Source organism: Phragmites australis, chromosome 11 (genome assembly GCF_958298935.1).
Source record: "Phragmites australis chromosome 11, lpPhrAust1.1, whole genome shotgun sequence".
NCBI lineage: Eukaryota > Viridiplantae > Streptophyta > Magnoliopsida > Poales > Poaceae > Phragmites > Phragmites australis.
In genome coordinates, this window is record NC_084931.1 from 17868205 (window position 1) to 17881228 (window position 13024).

Sequence of the window (13024 nt, forward strand, 5' to 3'; positions counted from 1 at the left end):
GTGATAAAGAAATGGATCCCAAGATTGTCAAGCTCATCTCAAGATCGGAGAAGGACCTCAAGAGGATCACACTAAGATTGATCATCCAATCTCCATGAAAAACTCGGTCAACACAATTTATCACATCAAAAGGAGAAGAAGATCAAGAACAACAGGGAGACAAAGGGAAGAGGCAAAGCATTTGCAAGCATAGGAAGATGGGTGAATGAAAATAAAGATTCAAGCTCAAGTGATAAGAGCTTTACCATCCACTCCTCCAAGAGAAGCTCTTCCTTAAAGTCATCATCATGCAAGTCATCATCACACAAGTGTCTTATGACTAAAGGTACGGAAAGCGATGTAAGTGATGATGAATCCAATGAGGATTTGCCCTTTAAGAAGAATTTTTTGAATTGATCAATGAGCAACAAAGGGCCTTAAATAAACAAGCTAAAGAACTTAAGAAATTCAATACCTTTAATGATATTCATACTTATTTTGTTTCCAATTATAAATAATTGTTGAGAAAATTTAATAGCTAAACAAAGAGCATGAAGAATTTAAAGCAAAATTTCAGGACATTGAATCTATACCTAAGGTCCCTTTAAAGCAATCTACCTCTCTCTTTGATTTCAACCATAAGGTAGATGCTTCCACTTCTTGTGATGATTTGATTGACCTGTTTAGCTCACCCCTTTGCAATGAAACATTGCACAAGAGAATGATGAGCTCAATCAAGAAGTGGAGAAGCTTAAGAAGGACTTAGCAAGATTTAAGGGCAAGAATCATATCCAACCTCCCTAAGATAACCGTGATAACATGATGAACAAGCTTGCAGAGGGGTCACCATGACATGTTTCAAGTGTTGTCAAGAAGGTCACAAATCCTTCCAAGGCAAGCAAGTCAAGAAGGAGAAGAAAAAGGTGATGAATCTCTCAAACAGGACCTCCAACATCGACACCAAGCCCAACTACATGATCAAGATTAGGAGCAATCACTAAATGCTCAATAAGAAGGATAATGACAAAGTGGTTGCACACATGGTTTAGAGAAAGGATTGGAGGTAGAACCAACCCATTTGGTGCCCAAGCATGTCCTAACCAACATGAAGGGGGCCCAATTGGTTTGGGTTCCAAAGAAAACTTGAAGTCCACGGGTTGACTCAGGGGATTTGGAGACTTGACTCATAAGATGAAGTGAAGATTCAAGCAAAGAAGTCAAGTGTACAAGATTGGGTGCATTGATGAAAATCTTGATCATCATCTACCCAAATTCCTCATCCAGGGGTAAAATAGGTAATGGGTAGCTAGATTTATGTTCATGTATTTTATTTTGCATCTAGTACATTTGCCATGTCTATGTTTGCATGTGCATATTTCAATTAATTGGAATGCCTAGCGTAGGTTTATCATATGATATGTTGCTTCTGTTTATCTTTATCCCATGAGCAACCTCCATGGTTTATTAGTTGTAAGTTCTTTACATGGTATATTTCTATAATTGGTATACTTTATGTGCCATGAGTCCAATCTATAGGATAAAATCCCTATTGTTATCAATGACAAGTCTATGTCTATGTCTGTCACAAGTATTCGACACTTGTATGCACACATTTAGGGGGAGCATATCATATGGGTTGTGGTTTTGAGACTAACATGAGTTGCAAATGATATGTTTTTTAGTCTCATGAAGTAATTGGTATTATTGTCAAATGGTATATTTCTATAATTGATATTATTGTCAAATTATTTGTACATTTAAGCTACCTCTATGCATAATATGGCTCAAACTTCCTATCATGGTATATTATTTAGTGTGCAAGTATTGTCTCATACCTACAAGTGGTTCATCACAAGTGGGTCTAATCATATTCGCACACATAGGGGGAGTTTAGAGCATATTGTATCATCTTATTGCATCATGATTTATGAAACTCTCTCCCGTTATCTCTAACATTTTTCCTTGAAGTTAACATGTGTTTGTAGAATTTTTGAGATTGTTGATAAAGAGAGAGAATTTTAGCGACCAAAGCAAGTTGGCATAACCAAGGAAAGAACAATCAAGAAAGCAAAATGCCTAGGGACATCAAGGTTGACAAAGGGGGAGAAGAAGATGCAAGAAGCATGCAAGGATTTCAAGGCATCCACACGTGGTATCAAGGCTACAAGTGGTATCAAGAGAACGCAAAGCGAGGAGATCTTGCATAGGTCGGCCAAGGAAGATAGTGGCGATAGGGGAAGAATTTTCTCCATGGTGACCATAACAAAAAGGGGGATAAAAAGAAGGTAAGAACCAGGTATAACAAAGATGGAATCTTTCTCTTATAGTTGCTATTATTTTTTGTTTTTACCATGCATCCAAATAAGTAGGTAAGGCCTTGTACCATTTATATTTGGTTTTCAATTGATATATTTTAGTATTTGCCTCTTTCTTTGGTTGTGTTGTCATCAATCACAAAAATAGGGAGATTGTAGCGAACATGACCCTCTTAGGGCATATATGTGATTTTGATGATTAATTACAATATAGTCAATGAGACTAACATGTTTGTCAAGTATATGATATAGTAGGTCTCATGGATGCAATACATGACGAAGCCACTGAAGTCAAACTCAAGAAAGTTTAAATTGGATGAGTTCAGAAAAGATTGCACTCGCCAGATGGTATGGTGTTCAGGCATTTGTACACACCAAAGTGTTTTTACTCAGAAGATGTATTTCAGCAGAACATACAAGATGGTCCGATGTTAAGGTGATGTGCACACAGAAATGATTTACATGAGAAGTGAAATTTGTAGAAGAATGGGTTTGAACTCACTGGATGGTCTGGTGCTCAGAAGGAGTATACACCCGAGCATTGTCAAGCAGGTGTTTTCAGTGACAGAAAGAGTTTGAATACGAAATGGTTCGATGATGAAGAGAAGTAAACACTAGAGGCTTCACTAGAGTATTTTTCAGGAGATGTTGCAAATTCTAGTTTGGTGTGGTTGTACACACTGGATGGTTTGGGAATCAGAAGTATACACACCGGACAAATGCACAGTGAAGAAGTGGCTCGGCTGGCTCAACTCTACACACCGGATGGTCCGGTGATGAAGTTTAAGGTTACACCAAAATATCCAGTGTTCACAATGATTTTGAGTGGGGTTTCAACAGCTAGTTTTCTACTGCTGTACACACCGAATGGTCCAGTGTTTATACTGTTCTTAACGGTAGCTCATCCGGTGTTCATAGTCTTTTGTGACCATTGGAGCAACGACTAGTGTGTAGGTTTGAGGCTATTTATACCCCCCACTCGGTCATTTGAGTGAGTTGGAATCCAGGGAAGCTCATAGACACTTAAGAAGACATCTAAGCCACTGAAGTGCTAAAAGTAATCATCCAAGACAATTAAGTACAAAATTAAGGAGTAATTAGTGCTAATAGGCTTAGAGAGACTTGTTGCTAGGTATTGATGCTTAGAGAGAGGATAAGGAGTGATCCTATATTGTACCAAGTGGTACACTGTCACCTTGGAGTATTAGTGACTTGCTAGTACCATGAGCCTTGGTGGCTCATGCTTGTTAACCCTCTGACTTAGTGTGGAGCGGTGGCAAGACGCTTATATGGGGATGCGGAGACCCTTGTCTTGATGGCTCAAGCTCCGAAGTGAAGATGCCAGCAAGCGACCGGAAGAGATGCTTGTGGTGAGGCATTGTCTTGGTGCCTTTGACCCCTAAGTGGTTCAAGGGCTATGACCGGGTGCCTTTCAGGAGCTATAGTCTAGGTGACTGCTCTAACATGGACTAGGTGTGGTGTTTATACCATCAACACCACATGATAAAAATTTGGTATACCAAGTTTGCTTTTTCTACCTCCTTTACATTTCTGTATTTACATATTTGCAATCTATCCTTGCATGTTTACTTTCATAGAGTAGTTTGCTAGGATTAGCTATAGGTTGCAAACTTTTTGAACGGTGGAGTAGACACACTAGATAAATCTGGAGCACATTTAGATAGACATTGATATAGGTTTATCTTGTGAAATTTTTGGAGACAAATAGTTTCAAGTGTCCTAATTCGCTTCCCCCCTCCCCTCTTCGGATGTCATCGATCCTTTCAAAGGGCTCGGTGTGGTCAAGGCGACGCTGTGGTGTGGACGACAATGGCAACCTTCAGTCCACCTTAGCATCTAATAGGATCGGTCGCAAGGTTTTAGGATGTAGGGATGGTGTTGGCCTCGTGAGATAGATTCACTACTATAGAAAGGGTCATCCGTGCCCCTCTTCACTATTGATTTGAAAGCTCTAGAAGCACATAAAAAGCCGAGTTATCAAGAATCAACAGTGATAGTGATTAACACTGCTAGTTAGTAACACAAACCAGTACTGATGTTCAAATTATCAATGTTGGTTTTGTAGCTAGAACCAACAATGATAGTAGTTCATCAAAAGACGTATCTTTAATGAACAACAATGATAATAGGTATCACCACTGATAGTATTTAAGAACCGGCAATGGTATACAAAAATCTGTACATCTTCATGCGTGCTCAGCTTCTCCCAGTGACTTTAAATGTTGCTCTCACATTCGATCGATTCTCGCACTCGATAGTATCGCTCTCTTGCTCATTCTCGCTCTCACCCTCTCCCCTTTCATCGCTGCTGCCGTCGTGCGATGGATCCATCGCCACTGACTCCACTGCATCCTTCTCTAGCCATGCCTCTCGCACCCGTGCCTTCGTCCGGGGAGGAGGAGGAGGCCCCACCAACATGGTTGTCGGATGAGGCACCGATGACCTTGGACTCAGATGACTTGGTGGGGTCCCCCTCTGAGGATGAGGTGTGGGACTTCCTCGTCGATGAGCCAAAGGAGAAGAAGCCCCGATCGAGCTCATTGGAGGAGGAGGCCGGCGATGACTTCGATGAAGGCGATGGCGACTACTTCAACGACGGCGACGGTGATGATGACTTCTTCTTTGTTGTCGTGGCCGACAGTCGGTAGTCGTGTGCAGCCGTGCATGATGTTAGCTTTTGTTGTACAATAATGGATTAGTGTTATATAATTTATTTTATCCTATATTGAGTATCACTGCTGGTTCTTAACTGGAATTGGCAGTGATAAATATACAAATCGGCAGAATAAGCTCCAGAACCGGTAGTGATAGCTATCACTACTTGTTCGTATTACGAACCGTCAATGACAAGTAGATAATCATGGATTACCATTGCTAGTTCAAAATCCGGCAGTACCGTAGTTTTTGAACCGGCAATTATGACCTTTTCTATAGTAGTGATTACTCGTGAGGCCCGACGTTCCCCCCTTTATCCCCTTTATATCTGGCACTATATCGGAGCAACTACTAACTAGGCATAGTCCTGTCCAAAAAATGATTTGTTTCCCAAAAAAATTTCTGAGATAGCGGTGATCACTAAGAACACAGGATAAATGAAGATGGAATTCCAGAAAACATCTGAGTTAAGAATTCTGAATGTTAACAATACGACATTTGACCAATGGCCTCAATATTACAATATGTTGCCAAGATAATTGTTCTGGCAATCAATCACTCGAATGTTTTGTAGTGGAATGATAACTAAGGCAGCACTTAAATATTACCTAGGAAATGACTAACACTTAAATATGCTCCGAATTTTATACAGAGAATCTACATTGACTAACATTCATGCACAGTTTTACATGTTATAAGAGCGACCAATTCAGAATGGTTTCACATGATTTATAATCATAAAGTCATTACCACAGAAATAGTAACAATAGATGAAGTGTAATAGACAATTTCTTAGGAACCTTTGTTAAAATATACCAAAAGACGGTTGCTAACATAGACGTGTCTATAACATATTCGACTATCTCGGTGTGCCAGAAATCACAGATGGTTTGTGTCAAAAACTTTTTTGCCTGGATAATAGACACAAACGGTGTATATGAAAACTGTGTGTAATATGTATAAGATATAGACGGGCATTAAGAAAAAACTATATACTGTATCTTTTTTAACCTAGATGCCAATTCACTTGTTCATTCAGAAAAACATATCTCGTGTGCGCTCCTCCTCCTCTACCGCGGCGGTGCTTCGGTCCTCCTCCTCCACTGTGGTGGTGCACCAGCCCTCATCCTCCTCCACTGGGGTGGCGCATTGACCCTCCTCATCCTCCACTATGGCGGTGCTCTGGTCCTCCTCCTCCTCCACTGCGGTGGCACACCGGCCCTACTCCTCCACTGTTGCGGCAACTAACCCTCCTCTCCCTCCACTGCGGCTGTGCTCCGGTCCTTAGACGCCAGTGAGGTATTGAAATCTTCCTTATTCCCTAGGATTTCCATGTAGTGTTCCTGTGTTAGACAATGAGGAACTGGAGAAAAGCAAGAATGTGAGGTCGCAGCTTCTTGTGAGAAGTCAATGACTCAACACCAGGACAATAATTCATCTTGCTGCAGCGCAACCTTCTCTACATTTCTCCTTATATTTTATCCTCTCTCTTTTATTTCTCCTGCTGCCGATCACACGAATGGTCCTCTGAGCAGCAAGCCAGTGAGGAAGGGATACTTTTCTGTAGCCTAAGTGAGGTTCAAGTATGCTTCTTGTAATTGTTGGTGTTGGGGAATGATACCACGTTAGCCCATATTTGTTAATTTCTCGACCATAACAGTTAATCCTGAAGGTAAAGTAGTAAGGTTAACGTCAAGACAGATGTTCTTCCTTTATGCTCTGCAGGGGTTACATCCAAGGATGATCAATGGAAGTGAAGCCAAAAGGGCAAAGCCCAGGCGTGAAGACCGAAGGACGTAAGTAGCAGCAGAGTCTAAAGGACGAGGCCTAGAGGCGAGGACCGAAGGATGAAGGGGTGCGGCGAGCATTACTACAAAAATAATTTTTCGAGACACCCAGGGTACCTTTTCACAGGTAGATCATATGGCAAACCATCTGAACGATTTTTAGAGGCGGTTGACAGAAGAAGCCGTTTATGTAAAGATCATTTTCACAGGCGGTTCACCGTCTGTGTAAAGGACATTTTCACAGGCGGTTCCTTAAGTGAACCGCATGTGGTAATGATCATTTTCACAAACAGTTCCTTATGTGAACCCTTGTAGAAATAAAAGGCTATTTTCATTGGCGGTTCACATAAGAAACCGCCTCTGAAAATGGATGACAGTAAATCTTAAAAACATTATAACTTTTCATACAAACTCAGATGGGGACAAACTTGTATTATAATTGTAGTCCTTGACGAGATCTACAACTTTATAGTTGAAAACTTTTTTATTTAAAGTCATTTAGATATCCAAATAATCAGTCTAATAGTTCAAACAATTATTTGTGTATCTAAATGATTTTAAATGAAAAAGTTTTCAATTGCACAGTTGAAGATCTCATCGAGGGCTATAATTTTTATATAAAGTTTGTCTCCATCCGAGTTCATATGAAAAGTTATGATTTTCTAAAATAAGCTGAAAATGATCCTCAATTTCCATAGCTAGTTCACATAAAGAACCGTCTGTGGTAATAGATGATAGTTTATTTTTAAAAATTTATAACTTGTTCATACAAACTCTGATGGGAAAAATATTTATATGAAATTTGTAGTACTCGATGAGATCTACAACTTTGTAGTTAAAAACTTTTTTATTTAAAATCATTTAGATACCCAAATAATCAGTTAAAGTTTCACACATAAGTTTTGATCACACAAATGGTATTGTTATGAGAACTCCTATTAATGCAAGTAAACTCAGAGAAGAAAAAGAATACTATTAACTTCAACATCTCTAACAAGATCAATAATAAGAAGATCCAAGATCTCCACTATCAACAACAAGATTTAGCTTTCGGAAATACAAGTAATAATATCAATAGTAGATTAAGTGTCATCAAGTGACAACACGGTCACAAATATTTTTAATTTTTATTTTATTTTTCTCTTATTTTTTCTCATCTCAAAAATACTACAATAGGAACCAGTCTAAATTTTTGCTCAAATTTGGTGTAAGGAGTGACGGCTACGAACACAAACGTGTGTTTCGAAAACGATACAGAAACTTTCTAGGGCAAGAACTCAATCTTCCAAGCCATTTTTGGCCTCGAAAAATTTATCGAACCCAACATAGTCGGGGAGAAACAGATGCAAATTTTTTTTAGATATCCGTAGAGTCAAAAAAACGTCCAACTCGGAGTCTGTATGCAAAAATTATACCAGTTTTACCGAAGACGGTTCAGAAACGGACCAATTATCATAGGCGGTTCACTTAAAAAACCGCCGTTTTCACAGGCGGTTCCTTAAGAAAACCGCATGTGAAAACTTTCGGCATAAAAGGTTAAAAGGATAAAACTTCCAGTTTCAATCACAACTACTTGATAGGTGAAGTGGTAAGAGAGTTCACGCGCGAGGGTAGAGGGGAGGGAGGTCACTTGTTCAATTCTCATGGAACGCAAAGACTGAAAATAGTGTGAAAATATAGCGTGGCTTGTGACTAGCAACGACGAGGCTGCCGGGGGGGGGGTTCCTCAGGTAAAAAAATTGTTTTTTTCGGAAAAAAAAAATTCCACATGCGGTTCACTTAAGTAACCGCATGTGTAAATTTGTTTCTACATACGGTTCTCAGGCGGTTCACTTAAGGAACCGCCTATAGAAACCGATTATATAGGCAGATCCTTAAGTAAACCGCATGCGTAAGTCAGTCTACTTTGCGCCTGTGAAAATCATCCATTTTCACAGGCCTTCGATCACAGGCGGGTGCACTAAACGCATGTGAAAACGGGTTACGAACCGCCTCTAAAAATAGTTTCTGTAGTAGTGGAGGCCCGGAGGATGAAGTGGACAACAAAGTCCAGAGGATGAAGATTATATTGAAGCCATGAGGATGAAGGGAGGCAGCGCACAGGCCTTTGACGAGAGAGCGGAAGCTAGTCCTAGAGGGTCCTAAGGGTTAACCAGAATCCGGCCAAAAGGTGACCTGAGGGAGCTCGCCAATAGCCCTAAAGGAGGGCTCAATGTGGGCTCTCGTAGGACACGCGTCAGGATTAGATAGAATGTAACATTATGGGTGTGTAATGACTATAATGCTCCAGAAATATCATGGGATATTCCCTAGTGCTAAAAGTAGCATTCCTATGGATAAGAGGTATAATATAATGATGATAGAGTAGTTGAGATATGATGACTATAAATACCTTCACTTAACTGACATAATAATAGAAGAGAAATAATTGTTATACACACCATTACTAGTACTGTTTATTATGTTGCGATCACGCTCCAACAGTTATTGTTGAGGTGTGTTTTTATGGGTACAGTTATTTAATAGTATGGTAAAAAAAATTTAGTTGTTGAAGTATAGTAACCATTGCAGAGTTTGTGACAAATGTGTTAATGGTTTTGATCATCACTGCAGGGTAATGTACTTCTTAAAAATTATTTTTATATTTTCATTGAGAGTATATAATAATTATAACTCTCCTGTTTTCCTCAATCTCCACAGTGGCTCAACAATTGTATTGGAAAAAGAAACTATTGGGAATTTTTTATTCTTGTGTGTACTGCCCTTTTTTGGTAAGCTCATGTTGTCCTATCATACTCTGCTAGATTGTATTGGTACAGATGCTACAAAATACTTTTACCCTACTACCATTGTGTTAAGCATGTTCCCAGCATCAGCTGCATTCTAGAAACAGTCGCACATATGCATTGGAATTTGTTCTGCAGAAAGCACTTTATTCCTGGTCCTTTTCATCCTAGTTGACCATTGACATGTCTGAATGATGTGCAATTTGGGCCAGCTTATCCTACAATCAACGATCGGAGTATTGGTGCTAGTGCTCTGGTTTCTTGAGCGGACTGAATTCTTGATACAAATTGTCTCAAATCCATAGACACAAACGGTTTTTACTGAAAACCGTTTATAACACTTCATACATAAATGGATTTTGAGTTCGATGGCACGTACATTTTTTAAGAAACGAAATCCAAACCCGTCTATAATAATATTTAATATTCATCTTTATAACCTGTTCTGTTATAGTGAGCCTGTTAATCAGTCATACAACACAGCCATAAAACATATTTTTGATATGTTATAATTATCAAAAGAATTATGTCCACAAATACTGCAATTAATTGATCAATCAAACATAAAGTAATGGTTGGTTGTGAATGGCAAAAAAATACATTTGTAACTTTGACAGGGACTTCTTCGGCTGAAGAGTAACCAACTGCAAATGTGCTGCATTGGCTGGTTCACCAGAATATATATTTTTTAAAATGAGCAGTATTATATTAATTTCACCAATTGTTACAAAGATGGTCCGGATCGCGTCCGGAGTCTCATCATAGCAAACAACTGATAAGCTAGCCTAACTGTGGCAGTCATTCTCAAAACAGGCAAACGGCATCTCCGCGTCACTTCAGTTAAGGTTTGTTTTAAAACATAAATTAGAGAATTTAGCTGACTGAAGGGATGAAAAGATAACACTAACAAGTATGAGGAAAACATTAAACGCTGCAATCCGTCGGAAACTACTGCTCCTCAACATCAGACTCGACAGGTGGAGGAATATGCTGAAATTGATTGCTAGAAGAATCATGTCCATACCAAGATCCCAAAGCACTGCACATGGATACAAACATTCTAACAATCGAACAAAAACATCATCCACATCAACAGGCCTACAAATACTGGAATGAACAAGCAGAGGAACCATATGAACAGCTCCTAAAAAAATGAACCCTAGCAAAGATCCATACTGGGAAAGACATCCTTTGATGCAACAATAGCGATCAGAGCAGACTACGAGGATCCCGCAACAAAGGGTGGACTTTTTATTTGTTAGCCTTTTTTGAAAACATATTTTACAAATAGATCTTTCATGAAACTTCGTTCAGAAATGGACCCTTCGCACGATGCCACGATCTTTGTCTATTGCACGACACCACCATATTTGGTGCCGCGCTATCTCTTGGATGTGCACTGGATCGACTGGCTGACATGGCATAGCATGGCGCCAAAGGACATAGCACGATGTCACAACCCTTGGCGCCATGCTATGGGACCTTAAAGCGGACCCACTTTTTTCCCTACCTTCTCTCTCAGTTTCCCCACCCGATTCAAGAATAGATGCTCCAGCGGGCACCTCTCCTCTCCTTCTCTCCTTCAAATCCATCAAATACGATTCTAGTTTATCTAATTCAAAGTGCTAATTCAAAAAATGAGCTACCAATCCAACATTGCAACAAACCCTAGATTCTAGGTCTCCCTCCCAATCTCACCACAAAGCGAGATTCTATTAGACAGAATTAAGGAAAGGGAGGGGTATTACCTTGCCAAACCTAATCCACCAAAAATTGATGTATGTGTAGAAGCATCTAAGGTTTGTTGCGATGTTGGATTCATAGCTCAGTTTTTTGAATTAGCTCTTTGAATTGGCACATTTGAAGTGATATATCACATGTTGAAATGAAATATATAGTTATTCATTTAGTTGGATATATTCATATCAAATATTCACTCCATCAATTCTACTCTTGCACACCCGTACGGTCCACTGACTATCCCTCCTGCACTAATTACGTAACACCGTTTCTCGTGTGAGTGCACCACACGATATGGCTGGTGGTGCAAAATTGCATACTCCTGCATCCACAACTTCAACGCCTCCATAGTTGGGAAGGTCATCCCCTTATTAATGATATTGGCTGAATCAGCTGGAGGGGCACCATTGTCTCCATGCTCTGCATCAGCCACTCCTCTATGCGCCTGACTACGGTTCCTGAAATCTAGCACGGAGGGTTCCAATCTATGACCAACTTACTCAAGGCTTCAATCTCTCTAGTGAACAATTGCGCCACCAGTCGGTCATCACCTGAGTGAACAACTCTCTAATCCTCGTATGTCTCATTGTCACCAAAGACACCTACATCCACCATGTCGGTTGTTATGCTAACTCCAGCTGAATCATCAGGAGCCACATCAACAATATCATCAGCAATCGGTGGTTCCATCATGTCACCATGAGGAACTTTTGCAGCTTCTGAAACCTCTTGTGCCAACAGACTATGTGCCATTAACTAGCTTCTATAAAAATTGAGTGGACCACCATCATCTTCAACAACTATGTGCCAGTCATCCACGCTTGCTTGTGATTGTAGAGTTACATCAACTTCACATTGTTGCAAAGGATCCCTCATCAACTTCCTGGCCACCAAGTCTAGAATTTTTACTTTTGAGTCCATCACAATTTTAATGTAAGCTTCCCATTTACTCTCTTTATCAATTGAGGCCATCATCTTGATGTGTGGACCATTCGATGAACCCGCATCAATTCTCCCTTCAAACCCAACATCTACCCCTTATGTCCATCCAAATTGTTCTTTCACTCAGGCACACAAGTGTACAATGACGGAGTTTCACCAAAGAGCAATGTCTCCCCTGGCATGTTCACAAATACAACACTATCATTATCTGTTCGAAAGAGATGGTCGCTTCGGCTCCCCTCACTATTTCGGCTCCCTCCGACGCTGCCCATCTCCATAGCCCCACGCCGGTGTTCACTCTGAGCCTGGCAACCACCTCACCCTCCCTCTCCCCTTCCCAGTGCCAACCTCTCCTCTCTCGCTGTTCACCCACCTGTTCACTGCACGAGGCAGCCCGAAGGAACTCAGGTGGCGCGATGGCAGCCCGACCTCCCCAACCTCTAGATGGTCAAAGTAGCGTGTTCCTACTCTGGCATCTTATCAAGAGGTGCTGATGAATCCTGTTGTTCCTGAATCTCATGATCGTGAGGACTCACCCCACATCGCACCGCCCAAGATCGCGTCCAAACCTTCTCGGTGCAAGTCCCTCGCCTGACCCCACTTCATCATGTGCTTTGAGATACACCATGTCTCCAGTGAGGAGTTAGGTCCGGTTGTGGTTCCTCGACCGGCCTGTCAGGTGGCCTTCTCCAAAGTTCACCATGTTTCGGTAGCGAAGCGTGGCACAGACATGGACAGTCGGTCCATTGTGGTCCCTCAGAGTGCTCATAGGAGACGTCTGACCCATTGTGCAAGCCCA